The sequence below is a fragment of the Pongo abelii genome, chromosome 7, assembly GCF_028885655.2.
Source record: "Pongo abelii isolate AG06213 chromosome 7, NHGRI_mPonAbe1-v2.0_pri, whole genome shotgun sequence".
In the NCBI taxonomy this organism is placed as follows: Eukaryota; Metazoa; Chordata; class Mammalia; order Primates; family Hominidae; genus Pongo; species Pongo abelii.
In genome coordinates, this window is record NC_071992.2 from 121,197,850 (window position 1) to 121,211,023 (window position 13,174).

At 35.0% G+C, this 13,174-nt stretch overlaps 1 pseudogene; it reads right to left on the reverse strand.

Annotated features, from left to right (window-relative positions):
* Positions 1-9,375: 9,375 nt before the first annotated feature.
* LOC100444379 (transmembrane and coiled-coil domains protein 1-like) lies at positions 9,376-11,435 on the reverse strand (annotated as a pseudogene).
* Between the last annotated feature and the right edge of the window lie 1,739 nt (positions 11,436-13,174).

Here is a 13,174-nt window from a genome sequence, read left to right on the forward strand (position 1 = left end):
AAAAGCAAAGATAGACAAGTACAGTTACAACAAACTAAAAAGCTTCTGTGCAGAAAAGGAAACAGTCAAGAGAGTAAAAAGGAAACCTACATAATAGGAAAATTATGTGCAAACTGTATGTCTGATAATGGCTTAATTTCCAAATTTTATCAGGAGATTCTGCAACTCAAAAGCAAAACAAAACAAAAAACCAAGTAACTCATTGAAAAATAAAGGACATAAGACATACAAATGTTCAATAGATACATGAAAAGATGCTTAATATCATTAATCATCAGGAGAATGTAAATCAAAAATACAATGAGATATCATCTTACACCTCTTGGGATGACCATAATTTTTTAAAAAATAAAAAATAGCAAGTGTTGGCAAGGGGGATATGGAAAAAGTAACCCTTGTGCACTGTTGGTGGGAATGTAAAGTAGTGAAGCTGATAAGGAAAAGAGTATGGAGGTTTCTCAACAAATTAAAAATAGGACTTCTATATGATCTAGCAATCCCACTTCTGGTATTTACCCAAAAGAATTGAAAACAAGACCTTGAAGAGATATTTGCACTCCTGTGTTTGATTGCAGCATTATTCACAATAGCCAAGAAGGGAGAACAACCTAAATGTCCATAGGCAGAAGAATGGCTCTGTCTATCTATCTATCTATCCATCCTTCCATCCATCCATCCATCTACCTACCTACCTATTTTTCCACACCATGAAATATTATTCAGCTTTTTAAAAAAGGAAGATGTTGTATGCTACAGCATGGATGAACCTTGAAGACATTATGCTAAGTGCAACATTCCACTCTCAGAAAGACAAATCCCATATGATTCTACTTATATGAGGTATCTAAAGTTGTTAAGCTCAGAGAAGCAGAAAGAAGAATGATGGTGGCCAGGAGCCACAGGAATGGACAAATGTTCAATAGGTATAAAGTTCAGTCATACAAGATAAAAAGTTTTTGAGACCTGCTGTATCACAATGTGCATATCATTAATAATGCTGCATTATACCCTTAAAATTGGTTTAAAGGTTATATTTCTTATGGTTTTTTTTTAACCACACAAAGAAAATAAAGAAGAATGAAGTGGATTCTAAGCAATAGAAAAATTGACAAAAGAGATATGATTGAAATGATGACAACAATAAATTTTTCCCTGAACAGCAAACCTAAGACTAATAACAACAAGTTAGACACTTCAGGAAAAAAAAAAGAAAAGAAAAATGTATATAAAACTCATTGTCCAAATATTAGACAAATGCAAACTAAAATAGTGCAAATTTTGAACAATTATGGAGTCTCAGTAGATACTAGGTTGGCGTAAAAGTAATTGCAGTTTTTGCCATCTCACCTGTATATTAGAGTCTTGTTCTTTTGATTTGCTTGACAGTCTTACTGGTAAACCTATTGTAAAAGAGATAAATCTTAGCACACTGATTAAACACTAAATCTTATTTACAGTCATAATAATATAATTGTTGCTTTTCAACTTAAAAATTTAACTTATGGACAAAACAGAAGCATGAAATAATGCTGGAGGGCAGATTGTTAAATTTTCAGCTTTGATAATGTATAATAAAAGGTAAGGTAAGTTTAGCTGACACATGTTAGGAAAGTGTAAGAGAAAGATGAATGGAGAAAAGGGTAGGTGCTTAATATTCCTAACATGGTGTACAGTGAAAAGATGCTGTCTAAAGTTTTTGAAATCTGGAAGATTGAAGTTGGTGGTGTCAAACACAAAAGGCTACAGGGTCTACATCTGCAATGTTAACGTGAATCAAATTATAGCATATGATATAGTCTGTGTCATGCAAATTCTTTTCTCCTCTTCCTCCTCCTGACCTCCTTTTTCACTTTGTCTCCTCCTCTTACTCCTATTTCCCTTGTCCTCCTCATCTTCTGTTTATCCTCTTCCTTCTTTTGTAAACTGGGCTTTCAGGCAAAAAAAATTTTGATCATGCTCTGGGAATTTGTGGCCTATCGTTTAAGTATATGTGTTGATGCTTTCTTGTAATCCCTTACCCAAAGAGGAACAAAAGTGGTTGGCTTTTTCTGCATAGACTCTACTCTACGTTTCTTTTAACATTTCCACCTTTGAGTCCCAAAACACACAGGCTTTGCCACTTAAAAGTCTTAGTTGTCTCGGTTATGATAAAACTCCAAGCCAAGAATTTGTCTTCTTTGTTCTCTTTGTATTCTTTTGTATTTTTCCTAATGAAATGAATATCTCAGAGACAATAAATAACACTCAGTTGGTGAGAGGATAGGTGGAATATCCAAAAACAATAGGTTTGAGAGAAAAACAGTAGAAAATATTATGAATGTTATGCCACTAAATTTCTTATTTAAAGATAAACAATAGAAAAAAATAGTAAAAACAAAAAAGTGAGACAAAAATAAAAAAGAAGGTAGGTTTATAAGTGAATTTGTATTTTTAATGTTTGGTCATCATTTGAAAATGCATTAAATTATTGATCACTTAGTAATATTTAAAGTTAAGGAGACAATCACTAGATGATTTTTTAAAATTAAATACCTATTTATAAGTTTTTGCTTCATGGAAGTGAGACTGAGAAGGAGAAGAGTGAATTCAGTGAATGTTGCCTTTCATTATAAACTTTTATTATTCTGTAATCTTTTGCTATTTATATGAGTTAGTTGACAGAATTTTAACATTTTGGATAATGAATAAAAGCTACCGATAGTTTGTGTAAATTGTACAAGGGAGATGAAATCAAATGCATCTTAGGAAAAACACTGCTCCTTTTTGGATAAAACAGATAAAGGATATTTTTGTTTTGCAAAAGATAGCAAGGCCAATATAAGAATAAGGCCTAAAGACATAAAAAATAAGAAGTTTAGCTGTTATAATCATCATTCTCATGACCCAAGATCCAGGGTTTACATTAGGCTTCAGTCTTGACATGTTGCATTCTCAGTGTTTTAGCATGTATATAAAGACAAATATTTGTCATTATGGTATAATATAGAATACTTTCACTGTTCCAAAATCCCTCTGTGTTCTGCCTACCCATTCCTCGCTACCCTAATCCCTGGCAATCATTAATATTTTTATGATCCCATGGTTTTTGCCTTTTCCAAAATGTTATATAGGTAGAACCATACAGTATGTAGATTTTTCAGAATGGCTTCTTTCAGTTAGTAAATATGCATTTAAGGTTCCAACATGTCTTTTTCAAACTTGATAGCTTATTTATTTTTTATTTATTTATTTTTTTCTTTTATTATTATTATTATTATTATCATTATTATACTTTAGGTTTTATGGTACATGTGCGCAATGTGCAGGTAAGTTACATATGTATACATGTGCCATGCTGGTGCGCTGCACCCACCAACTCATCATCTAGCATTAGGTATATCTCCCAATGCTATCCCTCCCCCCTCCCCCCACCCCACAACAGTCCCCGAAGTGTGATGTTCCCCTTCCTGTGTCCATGTGTTCTCATTGTTCAATTCCCACCTATGAGTGAGAATATGCGGTGTTTGGTTTTTTGTTCTTGCGATAGTTTACTGAGAATGATGATTTCCAGTTTCATCCATGTCCCTACAAAGGACGTGAACTCATCATTTTTTATGGCTGCATAGTATTCCATGGTGTATATGTGCCACATTTTCTTAATCCAGTCTATCATTGTTAAACTAAAGAGCTTCTGCACAGCAAAGGAAACTACCATCAGAGTGAACAGGCAACCTACAAAATGGGAGAACATTTTTGCAACCTACTCATCTGACAAAGGGCTAATATCCAGAATCTACAATGAACTCCAACAAATTTACAAGAAAAAAACAAACAACCCCATCAAAAAGCTTATTTATTTTTAGTGCTGAATAATATTTCATTGTCTCCATGGAATATTATCCATCCAGAATAATATTTATCACTCACTCACTGAAGAACATTAGTTGATTTATCCAAGGATAATCAACTGAAGGATTTCTTCGTTGCTTCCAAGTCTGGGAAATTACGAATAAGCTATATAAACTTCTATTATCAGATTTTTTCTCAACACGAGTCTTCAGTTCATTTGGGTAAATACCAAGGGAGGTGATTGGTGGGTTGTATGATAAGAGTGTGTTTAGTTTTGTAAGAAACATCCAAACTGCCGTCCAAAGTGTCAGTGCCATTTTGCATTCCCACCAGCAATGATTGAGGGTTGTTGTTTCTCCACATCCTTGCCAGCATTTGGTGTTGAAGGTGTTTTGGATTTTGGCCATTCTAATAGTTGGGTAGTAGTATTTCATTGTTTTAATTTGCAATTCCCTAATGACATATGATATAGACATATTTTTATATAATTACATGCCATCTGCCTATCTTCTTTGGCGAGGTGTCTGTTCAGGTCTTTTGCCATTTTTTTTTAGGTTGTTCATTTTCTTATGGTTGGATTTTAATAGTTCTTTGTATATTTTGGATAATACTTCTTAATCAAATGTGTCATTTTCAAATATTTTCTCCCAGTCTGTGATTTGTCTTTTTTTTGTTTTGTTTATTTTTAAACTTTTGTGGGTACATAGCATGTGTATATATTTGTGGGGCACATGAGATATTTTGATACAGGCATACAATGCATAGTAATCACATCAGAATAAGTGGCATATTCATTACCTCAAATATTTATACTTTATTCGTGTTACAAACAACCCAATTATACTCTTTAAGTTATTTTAAAATGTACAATAGATTATTGCTAACTGTAGTCATCCTGTTGTTTTATCAAATACTAGATCATATTTATTCTATTTTTTGTACATGTTAATCATCCTTTATGCTTCACCCCCACCCAAAACCCTTCCCAGACTCTCATAATCATCCTTCTACTTTCTATCTACATAAATTCAATTGTTTTCATTTTTAGCCTCCACAAATAATTGAGAACAGGCAAAGTTTGTCTTTCTGTGTCTGGCTTATTTCACTTAACATAATGACATCCAGTTCCATCCATGTTGTTACAAATGACAGAAATAACATTCTTATTTTTTGCATCTGAATAGTACTTCATTGTGTATAAGTACCACATTTTCTTTATCCACTTATCTGTTGATAGACAGTTACATTGCTTCCAAATCTTGGGTATTGGAATAGTGCTGCAATAAATGGGAGTGCAGACACATCTTATATCTTTGATATACTAATTTCCTTTCTTTTGAGTATATACCTAGTAGTGGGACTGCTGGATCCTATGGTAGTTCTATTTTTAGTTTTTTGAGAAACCTCCAAACTGTACTCCATAGTGGTCGTACTAATATACATTTCCACCAACACTGTACAAAGATTCCTTTTTCTCCATATCCTTGCCAGCATTTTTTATTGACTATATTTTGGATACAAGCCATTTTTAACTGGGGGGAGGCGATATCTCATTGTAGTTTTTATTTGCATTTCTCTGATGATCATTGATGTGGAGCACCTCTTCATACATCTATTTGCCATTTATATGTCTTCATTTGAGAAATGTCTTTTCAGATATTTTGACCATTGTTTAATTGTATTATTAGATATTTTCTTATAGTTATTTGAGCTCCTTATATATTCTGGTTATTAATCCATTGTCTTATCAATAGTTGCAAATATTTTCTCCCATTCTGAAAATTGTCTCTTCACTTTGTTGATGGTTTCCTTTGCTGTGCAGAAGCTTTTTAACTTGTTGTGATCCCATTTGTCCCTATTTGCTTTGGTTGCCTGTGCTTGTGGAGTATTACTCAAGGAATCTTTGCCCAGTCCAATGTCCTGAAGAGTTTCCCCAAGGTTTTTTTTTTTTTTTCTTGGTGTTACATAGTTTGAGATTTTATATTTAAGTCTTTAAGTCATTTTGATTTAATTTTTGTATATAGTAAGAGATAGAGGTGTAGTTTCATTCTTGTGCATATAGGTATTCTGTTTTCCCAGCACCATTTATTGAAGAGACTGTCTTTTCCCCAGTGTATGTCTTGGCACCTTGTTAAAAATGAGCTCACTGTAGGTGTGTGGTTTTATTTCTGGGTTCTGTATTCTGTTCCGTTGGTCTATGTGTCTGTTTTCATGCCAGTGTCATGCTGTTTTGGTTACTATAGCTCTGTAGTGTAATTTAAAGTAAGGTAATGTGATTCCTCCAGTTTTGTTATTTTTGCTCAGGATAGCTTTGGCTATGCTGGATCCTTTGTGGTTCCATATAAATTTTAAGGTTGTTTTTTCTATATCTGTGAAAAATATCATTGGCATTTTGACAGGGATTGCATTCAATCTATAGATTGCTTTGGGTGGTATGGGGATTTTAACAATATTTATTCTTCCATTCCATGAACATGGAATATCTTTCAATGTTTTTGTCCTCTTTAATTTCTTTTGTCAGTGTTTATAGTTTTCATTGTAGAGAACTTTCACTTCTTTGGTTAATTCCTAGAAATTTAATTGTATTTGTGGCTATTGCAAATGGAGTTACTTTCTTGATCTCTTTTACACATTCTATACTCTTGGCATATAGAAATACCACTGACTTTTGTATATTGATACTGTGTCCTGCAAGTTTACTGAATGTATCAGTTCTAATAGTTTTTTGGTGGAACCTTTTGGCTTTTCCAAATGTAAGATCATATCTGCAAAGAGGGATAATTTGACTTCTTCCTTTCTAACTTATATGCCCTTTATTTCTTTCTCTTGTCTGATTGCTCTAGCTAGGACTTCCAGTGCTACGTGGAATACTGTTGAACGTGAGCATCCGTGTCGTTTTCCAGATTTTAGAGAAAAGGCTTTCAGTTTATCTATTCAGTATGATACTAACTGTGGGTATGTCACATATGGCATTTATCGTGTTATGTTCCTTCCATACACAGGTTTTTGATGGTTTTTTTCAATAAGTGATGTTGAACTTTATCAAATGCTTTTTCAGCATCAATTGAAATGATCATATGGTTTTTATCCTTCATTCTGTTGATATGATCTATCACATTGATTTGCATATGATGAGCCATCTTTGCATCCCTGGGATAAATTCCACTTGATCATGATGAATAACCTTTTTAATGTATTGTGGAATTCAGTTTGCTAGTAATTTTTTGAGTATTTTTGCATCAATATTTATCAGAGATATTGGCCTGTCATTTTTTTTATGTGTCATTGGTTTTGGTATCAGGGTAATACAAGCCTTATAGAATGAGTTTGGAGATATTCTCTCCTCCTCTATTTTTTGGAACAATTTGAGTAGAATTGGTATTAGTTCCTCTTTAAAAGTGTGGCAGAATTAAGCAGTCCATTGGATTCTGGGATCTTATTTCCTGAGAGACTTTTTATTGCAGCTTCAATCTCATTGCTTGTCATTCGTCTGTTCAAATTTTGGATTTCCTCATGGTTCAACCTTGCTAGATTTCATGTGTCTAGGAATTTGTCCATTTCTTCTAGATTTCTTAATTCGTTGGCATACAGTTTTTTGTAGTAGCCACTAATGACCCTTTGAATTTCTACAGTATCAATTTAATATCTCCTTTTTCATCTCAGATTTTATTTACTTAGGTGTTTTCTTTTTTTCTTATTCTAACGTTTGTCAAGTTTATATTTTCAGAAAACCAACTTTTTGTTTTGTTGATCTTTTATATTGTTTTCATTTCAAATTCATTTATTTCTGCTCTGATTCTTATTTCTTCTCTTCTCCTAATTTTGGGTTTGGTTTGTTCTTGCTTTTCTTGTTCCTTAAGATGCATTGTTAGGTTGTTTATTTGAAGTTTTTCTTCTTTTTTGATGTAGGCACTTATAGCTATAAATTTTCCTCTGAGTGCTGCTTTTGCTATATCTCATAGATTTCAGTAGTTGTGTTTCCACTAAAATTTGTTTCAAAAGTTTTTTCACTTTCCTTCTTAATTTCTTCATTGACCACTGGTCATTTAGAAGCATATTGTTTAATTTGCATGTGCTTGTATAGTTTTAAAAATTCCTCTTGATATTGATTTCTAGTTTTATTCCCTTATGGTCAGAGAAGATGTTTGATATTATTTGAAAATTTTGAACGTTTTAAGTCTTGTTTTGTCACCTGATATATGGTCTATCCTTGAGACTGACCCTTATGCTGAGGAGAAGAATATGTATTCTGTAGCCACTGGATGAAATGTTCTATAAATTGGTATTAGGTTCATTTATCCTACAGTGCAGAGTAAGCCCAATATTTCCTTAGTGATTTTCTGTCTGGAAGAGCTCTCCAATGCTAAAAGTGGGGTGTCAAAGTCTCCAGCTCTTATTATATTGGGGTCTATCTCTCTGTGTGTCTCTAATAATATTTGCTCTACATGTTGGGATGCTGTAGTGTTGGGAGCATATATATTTATAACCATTGTATCCTCTTGCTGAATTTACCTATTTATCATTACATAATGACCTTCTTTGTCTTCTCTTATTATCTTTGTCTTGAAATCTATTTTGTCTAAATATAGCTACTCCTGCTCTTTTCTGTTTTCCATTGTCATGGAATATATTTTTCTATCGCTTTATTTTCAGTCTATGTGTGTCTTTATAAGTGAAGTGTGTTTCTTGTAGGCAACAGACCGTTGAGTCTTATCATTTTTATTTAATCCATTCAGCCAGTCTATGTCTTTTGATTGGAGAGTTTAATCCATTTGTGTTCAATGTTATTATTGATAAGTAATGACTAACTTCTGCCATTTTATTTGTTTTCTAGGTTTTCTTTTGTAGTTTTCTCTTCCTTCATTCCTTCCTTCCTGTCTTTTGGTGAAGGTGAGTTCGTCAGATAGTATGTTTTAATTACTTGTTTTATTTTTTGTGTATACATTGTATGTTTTTTGGTTTGAGGTTACCATGAGGCTTGCAAATAATACCTTATAACCCATTATTTTAAACTAATAACAACTGAACTTTAATTGTATAAACAAAGAAACCAACAAAGAAGCAAAAGAAAAACTAATAAAAACTTCACATTTTATCTTCCCACTTTTAAACTTTCTGTTGTTTCTATTTATATCTTATTGTACTGTCTATGTCTTGAAAAGTTGTTGTAGTTATTATTTTTGATTGGTTCCCCCTTTATCTTTCTAGTCAAGATATGACTAGTTTACAATGTTATAATATTCTGTTTTTCTGTGTATTTACTATTACCAGTGAACTCTGAAACTTCAGAAAATTTCTTATTGCTCATTAACATTCTTTTCTTTCAGCAGTATACTTCAGATGAGATTGGTGTGTTCAGGGTGGTATGGACGTAGACACAGCTGTATACTTCAGATTGTTGGTTCATGTTAAGTAACTGTTTAAGATTCACATTCCAAAGAAAATCATGCTACATAAAAATTATCCAAGATTTTCACCCCAAAAAATTATTGGATAAAATATAAAAAGTACTATTGTAATTGTGTCTCTTGTGAATAAAACATCATTCTATATGTAAACAGATTCACTCAACCCTTTGGTTGTAGAAAACTTCAGAGTCAGTAAGTTGCTGTCTAACTTCCTGTTGCATGCACTTGTCAGAGAAAAGTGAGCAATGCCTTCTGTGCCAGCATCATTTGGGGATGAAAAGAATCATTTCACATAGCTGAATGGGACAGCCTGGTGCTTCCAGAGAAAGGCAATGAAAACCACAGGGAATAAAGTACTAAACACCGCATTGCAAGTTTTCATAAGGGGGGCCACACTGTTGGCTACCATGGAGAAAAAGACTAAAAGGACTGCCATGACAGCCAGGAGGATGTCGATGACTTTGTCCAAAAGATTCCAGGCAGTGGCATTCTCCAGCCCTTCTAGCTCCACCACCTGCTAGTGCTGCATCATGAATATCCAGCTCCATCTTAGAGACGCAGGTCTGGCATGCCTCCTGGATTTCCCAGGCCCATCCTGATATGCAAATTTTTTCCCTGCTGGCCAGTTCCTGCTTCAAGTTCAAGATTTCATTCTGGTGAAGCTCTTTTAGGTCATTTTGTTATTCTTCTAATCATTCACATCTATTTCACTCCTCCCATAAGGTCTTCATTGTTAACAAATTGTCTCTCTGGTAATGTTCCTTGAGGATGTCAAAGGATTTCTCTAGCCTGGCCTGGGTTTCCCAGATCTCCTGGATCTCATGTAATAGTGCATCAAATCCCAGGCTTTGTATGTGCAGGATATTCTTTTTGGAGCTGGATGTTCATACAGTTATGCCACCAGTGGTGCTGTTGACTCCCACTGAGCCTAAAATGGTCCTAGGACAATCTTCCTGACTGCCATATTGTGGGCATCACTGAAAGTTCAAAATCACTCCCAAAGCCTTCCCCTCATCATCCACTTGCCCTACCTCTAAACAGTACTTTAGGTTACAGATGTTGTCTGTACTGCCAAATTTGTTCCAAATCATTGAGGGAAAATCTCTGGGCTTTGAGACCATGGTCCCTGCTGCTGAATAGCTGGCCTGAGAGAAACTGGAAAATCTACCTTTGACACCACCTGCCATACCTTCGCTGAAGCCAGTCACCTTCACTCCCACATCCTTCAGACCCTGCTGCATGTTCCTAAAGACATCCTTTGGTTGCTGGGGGATCCCATTCTGCTCCACCTCTTACAGCATCCTGTGGTAGTGCTCAAGCTTCTTTTGTACCTGGAGGATGATTTGGGCAGATTTCTGGTTCTTCTTCTCAAAGTCCTTCTTGATTCAGCCAGCCTGCTACTTGTCCGAGCGGTTGGCAAGCTTCAAGTACTCAGCAATGCTGTCATCCCAGGCTGTGCAATCTTGATCTGTTATGTGAGCATCAGGATCTTCTGCTGCAGGTGAACAATAGCAGGATTTTTTTTTCACTGAGGGTCTGCTGTTCCATCCATGGAGTCTGAGTGAATGCTGTCATTAGTACTGGAGACCACTGCACTAGATGTCTGAGTGAGGCTGCTTACTTCCAACCACTTAATCCACTCTGCAGTTCCCTCCTCTCTTGGCAGACATGCAGCAGCAGCAGCACAAGTTATTTCCATTATAGTGGAGCTGATAGGGGCATCAGCTGTGGATGAAGACCTAGGTTGACCTGACTGTGTAACAGCTGTCATCTCCTAGCCATATTTCCTGATTTGGGAACTTCCCTTGGGGCTTCTGGCTTGTCCTACCTACTACACAAGCTTGTTCCTCTCTTCATCTAAGGTGGCATTTTAATCTTCTGTAGGACATGATTCAGAGCTGTGGAGTGGGTGGAGACACCATCAGTCTCAGCACATGCATTCTGGCTTTCCAGATCCATTTCAGGTTCTGGATTGGCCTGAATTTGCTGCACATGGTATGGAGACACTGATGTCCTCCTGTGCTGGTGCTAGAAGAGATCCTTCAAGCCTTAGCCAATCACATTAATGTTTTTCCTAACATTGTGGGTCATTTTAGACAACTTTTTTCCTGATTCTATATGCTTTCCAGCCTCTGCATCTTGTTGTTTGCCTCTAGGATCAGAGTCCTCATATAAATATTCACTGCCCACAGGCTCCATCAGTAGACTTAATATGCTTATTTGCAAACTTATTTTCTTTAACACACCAAGAGTGTTAAATTATGTAGGCATTTGCTTCAACAATGACTGTGCATGCAGCCATAAGATTAAGGGTTCATGCTGCCTTCATTACTCTTCCTCAAGCACTTCTAAGGTGTATGAGAATCATTTTAGGAAAAGCTCCTAAAAATCCCAACAATATCTTTACTTTCTTTGCATAGATAAGGATGGACAATTACAATCCAAAATGTTGCCCAAAAAGTTCTCTTAAAAAAACATAGAAACAGAAGATCCATATGAAAAGAGAACCAATCTAGGAGGACGGATATTGTGTCTTCTACATCTTGTGACCAAGAGCAACTGTTCACCAAATGTTAGCATCTGTAGAAAGTACTAACTGTGAATGTGTTTTCTCCGGAAATTACTACTGGTGGGGAGGGGAGAAGCAGCCAGAGTCTTCACAAGCACTGTCTTTCAAGCTCAAGTACTGCCTCCAGCCACTGATGCCATGTCCCCTGGTTGATCCCTTCCAACCAACCTCCTCATGCATCTTGCCCCAACCATCTCAGTCACCACTGCTTGTGACTTATCCTAATTCTTTTGCCATTGTCTTTCATAAGGCAGGAGTTTTTAATTTTAATGAAGTCCAACTTATCAATTATTTCTTGTATGGATCATGCCTTTGGTGTTTTATCTAAAAAGTCATTACTATTTCCAGGATCATTTAAATTTTATTTTAGCTTATCTTCTACAGTTTTATAGTTTGCATTTTAAATTTATGTTGATCATCCATTTTGAGTTAATTTCTGTGGAAGATGTTAAGTGTGTATCTAAGATGTATATTTTGCATGTAGATGTTCAGTTGTTCCAACATCATTTGTTGAAGAGACCATCCTTGTTCTATCGTATTGCCTTCACTCTTTTGCAAAAGATCAGTTGACCATATTTATGTGGGCCTATTTCTTGGCCCTCTATTCTGTTCCATTGATCTACTTGTTCATTCTCTTGCCAACAACACATTGTCTTGACTACTGTAGCTTTATAGTAAATCTTAAGTTATGTAGTGTCAGCCATCTGACTTTGTTCTTCTGCTTTAACATTGTGTTGGCTATTCTGGGTGTTCTGCCTCTCCATATGAACCTTACAGTTTGTTGTTATCTACAAAATAACTTGCTGAGTTTTAAAATTGAGATTGCATCAAATCTATAGATCAACTTGAAAAGAACTGACAATATTAAGCCTTCCTATCCATGAGCATGGTATATCTTTTTATTTAGTTATTCTTTATATGTGTTATCAGAATTTCACAGTTTTTCTCACATAGATCTTATACATATTTTGTTAGATTTATACCTAAGTATTTCACTTTGGGAGGTGTTAATGTAAATGGTAAAGTGTCTTTAATTTCAAGTTTCATTTGTATATTTTTGCAACTGTGTTTATATGTAGAAAAGTGATTAACTTTTGTATGTTAACCTATTATCCTGCAATCTTACTTTAGTTATTTATTAGTTTCAGGAGTTGTTTTGTTGATTATTTGGATTTTCTACATAGATGATCAATTCATCTGTGACCATAGTTTTATTTCTTCCTTCCAATTTTATTTCCTTTTCTTGTCTTATTGCATTAGCCAGATATCCAGTATGATATTAGAAAGCAGTGCTGAGAGGAGACATCCTTGCTTTCTCCCTGATCTTAGTGGAAAATCTGCAAGTTTCTTACCATTAATTATGATGTTA